The sequence below is a fragment of the Engraulis encrasicolus genome, chromosome 18 (assembly GCF_034702125.1).
Source record: "Engraulis encrasicolus isolate BLACKSEA-1 chromosome 18, IST_EnEncr_1.0, whole genome shotgun sequence".
Taxonomy (NCBI): domain Eukaryota; kingdom Metazoa; phylum Chordata; class Actinopteri; order Clupeiformes; family Engraulidae; genus Engraulis; species Engraulis encrasicolus.
In genome coordinates, this window is record NC_085874.1 from 12,274,825 (window position 1) to 12,282,837 (window position 8,013).

Below are 8,013 nucleotides of genomic sequence, written 5' to 3' on the forward strand. Positions count from 1 at the left end.
GGTCAGTCACATGGTAGCCGAGTGCCCTACCGGTTGGCCACGGCAGGGCTGCAGCTATGTCGTAAAAAAGGATATTTGTCCAGTCTATGAATTGACTACTGCCATTATGCTGATGTATATGAGAATAAACAGGATTCAGGCCCAGAGGGTATCCATGGTATGTTTCTCAGGTTGGAACTCAAGAAACTGCCAAAAAGCAAACTACTTCTATTTATGATAATAATACCTTTAATAATAATACCTTTTGGATTCTTATCCCAAATAGATCTGTGAGACAGCATCACTCAGAGGTTATGTGATTACTGCAAAAAATATTTGGTATTTGGGGTTACTGACGCAAACAAAATTGCTGTTTGTAAGTGCCTTGGTAGTCCCTGTTGAGAAAGGAATAGCGGCATATGAGAAAAAAAACATCAAAAATCAGGCCATCGATCGAGTGATGAGGATGTACCAGAAAAAAATGTTCCAGTCTATCTCCAGTTCTGTGGAAAAATGGGGTATTAGACAAGATGAAAGGAAAGAACAGAGATGTTATCGCATCATGTACACACCATGAAATTGGTGTGAAGCCATTATGTCACAGTCATTGGCCTATTTGGCGTATTTGCTTTTGATGACTGCACATCATGTTAGTCCATTTCTCACAAAGACAAGGTAGAATTGGGAACACAACGCATAAACCATCTCAAGGTCACAGAGTAACCTGCAACGTGTGTCCGTTGGATTGATCTGTTCATTCCAAGTGAAACTATGTGCCAGATCAATGGCATTTTGTTGTTGATATGAGCGCAGTGGTGCGTTTATTGAATGCAGAAGTCTACGAGTTCAAAGAGGACAAGTACAGTAGGCCTATATACACATAGACCTAGAAATGCACCCAGAGAGTGCAGACCCCTGCCAAGGAAGCTGTTTGATAGAACATTTGACTATGTTACAACCTATATATTTGTTCAAGTCTTTCTACCTTCTTTTTGTGGAGTTAGAAACTCAAATATCAAAATTCAGCCTATCCCGCAATGATGAAGAATCTTTTAAAAAATCCTGGTTCCAGATCGTGATCCGGATCACCATCAAAATTTAATCACTTGTTCCTTTTGTCATTTCCAACAACTCCACAAAAACTTCATCCAAATCTGTTCATAACTTTTCGAGTTATCCTGCTGACAGACAAACAAACAAACAAACAAACAGACAGACAAACCAACGCGAACAAAAACATTACCTCCTTGGTGGGGGTAATGAGAAGAACACTGAGGGGAAGTTGGACAATAACATTGAGCTAATTGTTGAGTATATAGGACTGGAGAACTGAAGGTTCATACAGTATAACTACTGGAATGTTGAGGTGATGCTAGTCTGGAACATTAAAGGACCACTTCCATCTATTTCAATATGCTGTTGTATTGCTGTTGTATGACTTGTCAGTACCCGGTGATGCCACATTTTTCGACTCAGCCCTTTCCGAGATATGAGCTATTCTAATGGGGGCAGCTTTTGTTTACATTTTTTATTATTATTAACATAGGCCTACTCCAAATATTTTCCCAAAAGGTACCACTGTTTGCTAGTTGTCTGCTGATGTTGCATAACCTTTAGGATGTTTTTGGGAATAAATAAAAATGTTTTTGAAATGTATACAAACAGCTGCCCCGATTACAATGACCAGATCTCGGAAAAGGCTGAAGAAGAAGAAAAAAACTCAGGTACTGAAAAGTCCAGGGTAGTGTGAGCATTACAACTGCATGTTGAAATTAACTGAAGTTATCCTTTAAGTGTGAGTGTGCATGCTGTAGATTGAATGCTTTGACAGCAATTTGCACTTTGGAGATTATGTTGGCCTACATGAATCAATCATCAAAAATACTGCATGCAATCACCAAACGGGATCCACAGGCAAGGCAAAAATAGACCACGACTGAATGAATGACCACAGTTGAATGACAACTGCATATTTGAAAAGCTCTAAGAGTGGGAATATACTGTATGGGTACAAGGAAGCTGTCAGCTACTTGTCAAGACAGTGTCACTCAAGCCTTCAGAAAAATAGACCCCTCACCGCCATGTGGACAAAGCACAGATGGTTCACTAATTAGCCCACCTGTCTGATGTGTCATTCACTCACTACGATTAGCCAAGTCAAAAACAGAGGTTAAATCAAATATTTGACAATGATTAGGGGTACAGTGACAGGGTGTGCTAATGTGCCCATGGGGACTCAGGTTCAAATCCTGTCATCTCTTAACCCCCCCCCCCCCCCCCTCCCTCTCCCTCTCCCTCGCTCTCGCTCTTCCTCTCTGTAGATATAATACGTTTGACAGGACTCTTATCTCCAGAAGCCAAGATGGACATCTCTGCTACCACATGCACGTACATCTGGCTCTCTGTTGGATAGCAAAATAAGGAGTCTGGCACATGGGCAAAGACACATACTGGGTGATGGGAAGTTTGCAGAGGACAACTAATGCGTGTCTCCCTCTCACTTTAATCAGTACTTTACCTTTCCTCAACCGTTCCACCCAGGGCTCTAGATAAACTTTTTTAATCACGAGCCAAAACGGTATAGATGTTACTCTTACCAGCCAAACACACACTCACTAATGGGTCAAAGTGGCTTGTAAGCTTTCTTTTCTACCAGCCATAGCCTACTAAAATTCTCACCAGCATTTGGCCAGTTGGTGGATGTTTACCCATTTAAGCCAAAGGCACCTGCAAAAAAACACCCACTGAATTCCTAAGCCCTATTTGGGAAAAGGTGCCCTCAGCCTATAAAAACCTAAATATAGCCTCTGAAGTAGGCTACATGAAACATGAATTAGCTTGCATTTGGACCCTCATCTTGCATTAGAAAGTGTTCATTCATTCAAGGCTAACATACCCACATTTTTTATTTTTTAAAAACCTCAAATCCAGTTCAATTTGGAGCCCTGGTTCCAGAGTAAAAAACACAGCATTCATTCAACTCTTAGAGAGTGGGATAATCTAGAAGACGTTCAATCGTTTTTTACAAAACATTTTTTACTGTGTTGTATGCCTATGATGTCTATGTTCACTCATTATTAAAACATTAAAATCTCATTTATATCCTGTCGAGTAGCATATGCATATGAACTAAACAGTCTCTCAACAAGCTTCAAATTATTATAGATATCATGCATGTCATACTGTTTCCTTATATAGAATGCAAGGATACATTTATATGCTAATTTAATTTCCTGCAATTGAAACAGAAAACAAGTCTCAGCCAGTTCTCATTTTCCTTTGAAACACAAGCTACACATTATGACACCAACACTTCTCCTGTGCTCTCTTAGAGAAACATGGAAATGAACAGGAGACTACCATGGCACCTCATTTCTCAGCATCCTCAAAGACGTACAAGTTGTCATGACTTTTTGAAGTGTATTTGAACTAGCTGCAATATAGAACGTGGGAGAAATAGATCACAAAAGATTGGTTGGGTACACAGACCACTTCAGAGACCAGAGATGATGGTAAGGGTTAGGGATTATTATGGTTTGGGCAAATTTTTTCGTATCATCTGCCATCCCATTTGCATCAAAGGTCTACAATGTCGGTAGACTCCCCTCAAAATCGACAGGCTTAGAAAAACCCAGCTCTCAGAGAGAGGGAGAGAGAGAGAGAGAGAGAGAGAGAGTTATAGCTCACTTGGTTACATTTAGCTTACTTGGGTGTCTCTACTCTCCTTAACCAAGTCAAGAGTAAGGTTTAGCCTATGACAGTACTATTACACTGGCACAAGGCCTTCTCATCCAATGTGCACCATCCTTAAAAAGGAGCACAGGGAGACTTTATAATGCCAAGAAGACATAAACGAGGTATATGTCAATGTTATGTTGGTATATTGTCTGACATCTTATCCTTTTTGTGTGTAAACCCCTTTGTCTTTGTCTTCAGAAAGTCACTATAAGCATGGCACGGCACATTGGTGATCTTGGTTCGGGTGAAATCCACCCCACCTTACGCACACCTGCTGAGGATCCCCAATTTATTCTGGGCATCCTCAAACCATTTCCCTGAGTGCTCTGATGAAGACGCTTGTTGAAACGTTAGTCTAATGCAGTGGTTCTCAAACTTTTCCCATCATTCCCCCCTTCAGAGGGTCTGGATGCTTCCGAGCCCCCCCGCCCCCCAAGCAACAGCAGTACTCGTGCAGACTGATTTTACTATCGCTGCGCGGTGCAGAATCAAAGGAGAGGTGACTGGTAATATAAAACTAAAAGAGGGAAGTGGAATGCAGATGTGTGTTCATTTCCTATTTCCTACTGTATATGACAATTAATAATATAATGTTTATAATTATATATATAATGCTTAAAACGTATTGGCTTATTGGCGAGACAGGAAATCACTTCCTTGGGGGAAGAAAACCCAAAATCAGATGTCACACGCCCCCCCTGAGATGCCTCCGCGCCCCCCCAGGGGGGCTTACAACCCACTTTGAGAAGCACTGGTCTAATGCACTCAAAATAAATAAGAAATAACAAAAAAAGACATCCGTGAGAGGCACCCTTTTAATTCAGTCGAAGTGCAATCAAAGCTGCCTGTTTAGACAGAGCACACATTGTCTTTGACAGGAAAATATCAGTCAATTTGCTGCTCTGACATCTGACGTCGGGGTGATAAAGTTAAGAGCATGTTCTCACCAGGCGACTGGCATGAGGGGTCTTCAAATTGGTCTGGTCTCCACAGTCTCCACCCATGTACACACACACACACACACACACACACACACACACACACACACACACACACACACACACACACACACACACACACACACACACACACACACACACACACACACACACACACAACGTGATTGATAGGTGCAGAAGTTTGGTTGTTGAGGTCAACTTCGCACACATCCAGGAGTCTTGGGGCTGACAGATGGACTGACAGGTTGCCGAAGACAGTGCATGACCTTTTCAGCTTGAGACCCTGACCTAGTCAGGGCGAAGGACACAATGATGTAGAAAGTAGGTGATGCCATGTAAGAAGGGCAAAGGACACAGGAAAGTCCTTAGCTATGATAAATCTATGATAAATACACTTGTCAGAAGGATGTGACAGGAATTTGGGATGGAAGATGTAGAATGTACGGCTGAGTTTTTAAAATCATAGTTTTACAGAAAATGATAACCAACATCAGAAGGTCTCCGTTCTGATTTTGTATATATTGTGAGTGTACCAGCTGCTCTTTCTGGTCACATTAGACTTTTATGGGGTGTGAGTCCTTTTTAAAGATTTTTTTAGGGGCTTTTGTGCCTTTATTGATAGGAAAGTGGAGATGATGACAGGACGTGTGTGTGGGGAGAGAGACGGGGAAAGATCGGCAAATGACCCTAGCGGGAATCGAACCAGGGTCACCGGCGTAGCAACACAGTGCCCCACCGCCAGGCCGCGGCAGGGCCTTGCGTCCTCTTTTTGATCACACCCGGTCCTATAGACTAGAGCTCTCCTCAAGCAATTACACAACTTGTCAGGACTAATAAGTGAAGTGCACTGAGACTATGTCAAAAAAAGGTCTCAGTACAGTTCACTTCCGAGGGCGTCATACGCAGAAAATGCTGACTCACATGTCTGAGTTCACTTAAATCAGGGATGTCAAACTCAAATTGACTGATGGCCAAAATCAAAATCTGGAACGAAGTCGAGGGCCGAACTCAACAATTATTTTTACAAATGGACTAAAATTGTGCATGCATGCACTTCATACTCGTAGTTAAATTGTGCATACAGTCTTTCCCATCATATTTGTTAGTTAAAATGTATCTGCACATCCTGTGACACAGCAAATTCCATGTTCAAGTCATGTCACGCTATATATTAATGGTGTATGTGGGCCGACTATAATACACATTTGAAATGATCTCGCGGGCCAAATAAAATGGTTCCGCGGGCCAAATTTGGCCCCCGGGCCTGAGTTTGACATCCCTGACTTAAATAGTTGAAATTGACCAGGTGTGAAAACACCATAAGCCTGGTTTATCACCATGTTCTCAGAATACCCCACAGGTGTGACAACACCCTTAGTCTTATCACACAGGTCTGTCCTCATCTCCCCTTGATGAATTTACCTTTATTTACTTTGCCCCGCTCCTCTTCAGTGCCTTTAGTATTGAATGATCCTCCTCCTCTCTCTCTCTCTCTCTCTCTCTCTCTCTCTCTCTCTCTCTCTCTCTCTCTCTCTCTCTCTCTCTCTCGCATGCAATGTCACTGTATACACACACTCTCAATCTCACTTAGCCTTTAGCCTTGCACTCTCTCTCTCTCCCTCTTTCTCTCTCTCTCTGTCTTTCGCATGCAATGTTACAGTATACACACACTGGCTCTCTCTCACTCTTGAGGAACAGTTTGTTTTGTCAATAAATTGATTGTTCATGACAGTCAGTTTTCAGGTGGTCGTGATGTCGCCGTAGCTATCTCCAGTTCTCCCACAACAAGGTCGGCTGCTTGCTTTGTAATGTACACATACCAAACATTTTAAGTCTAGCCTGAGAAATGCCGTGCTATTTTGCACAATCATTCCGATCTGAAAGGCAGCATGCATTCTATTCTGCAGCCAGGGTACCAGACCTTGGGCTCCAGTCAGACTGAACATTTAACACTCAATTTAACACTCGCAGAACTTTTGGTGTAAAAATCTATGAATTGTAGGCTGTTGTGTGAATTGAATCAAAATGTGCTATTGAATTAGGCCTAATGACAGATGTCAAAGAGAGAGTGACACATGTTTAATAGGCTACTCCTCTCCTCTAATAAACACATGTTGTATGTAAGCATACAATGCAAATGTTGATGCGTATCAAATGCATTGATATGTTTTTGATAATTATTTGAAGATTCCAACTGCGCAACTAAATATTGTGACAATGTTATGACCATGGAAAATTGTGGGTCCCAAGTCTATTCCAGCGCTCCTGAGGCCAGGAGCAGTACAAATATCGTATCTGCGCTAAAAAAAAACGGGATCTCTTCCCATTTTTTGTCGGGAAGCAAACAACCAGAAGCAAACCAAGGGAGGCGGGTCAACCATGCCGTTTAGGAAATGTTAGTTGTTACACTCTTGGTCAGACCAGGTCTCGAAGAGATTTGAAAGTTGATGATAATCAGGCTATAACGTCATCTCCATGATTACTCACTCAGACATCAGAGAAATGTAATCATATGTGAAGACATGATAAAGATTTTTATTGCAAGACATTCTCCACCCCCCACCATGATGCACTCAGTCCCCTTTAAGTGGACCAACAACGCTGTTGGATGCTAGATTTGATATGTTCGTTAAGCATATATTTCTACATGTGTTCATGTACATATTTCATGCTCCTCTTCGAGTATCTACACTTTAATAAATAGCCATGAAAAGAAAGAGAATTGATTGAATGTGAAGGTGTCCAAATCTATAATGTAGCCCAGGTGTCACTAACGTGGTGCCCGCGGGCGCCAGGTAGCCCTCCAGGAGCTTCCGAGGTGCCCTCCAAGGATTTTAATAAATAGTGACGACTATAAGATTTCAGTCACAGTTAGTGTTTTTCTTCATTTAAATATGAGATTATTTCTTTATAACCTATAAGCAAATCATCATTCAATCATAGTGTGAATTGGGAATGATGTCAAGATATCAGTGGAGGATTTTGAACAAAAGTAGCCCTTGGGTAACCCTTGGTAGTCCTCGGGTAGCCCTTGATAGCCCTCAGACCCAGAAAGGTTGGGGACCCCTGATGTAGCCTATCTGCACCACCCACTCAAATTCAAATAAGCAGAAGCTTAGTCACAGTGTTGCCAAAACGTTTTACACAAAAAAACGAAAACAAAACCGGTACATTTGAGTAGATCTGTGGGTCGTTGGTGTGTGTGTGTGTGTGTGTGTGTGTGTGTGTGTGTGTGTGTGTGTGTGTGTGTGTGTGTGTGTGTGTGTGTGTGTGTGTGTGTGTGTCTCTCTCTCTCTCTCTCTCTCTCTCTCTCTCTCTCTCTCTCTCTCTCTCTCTC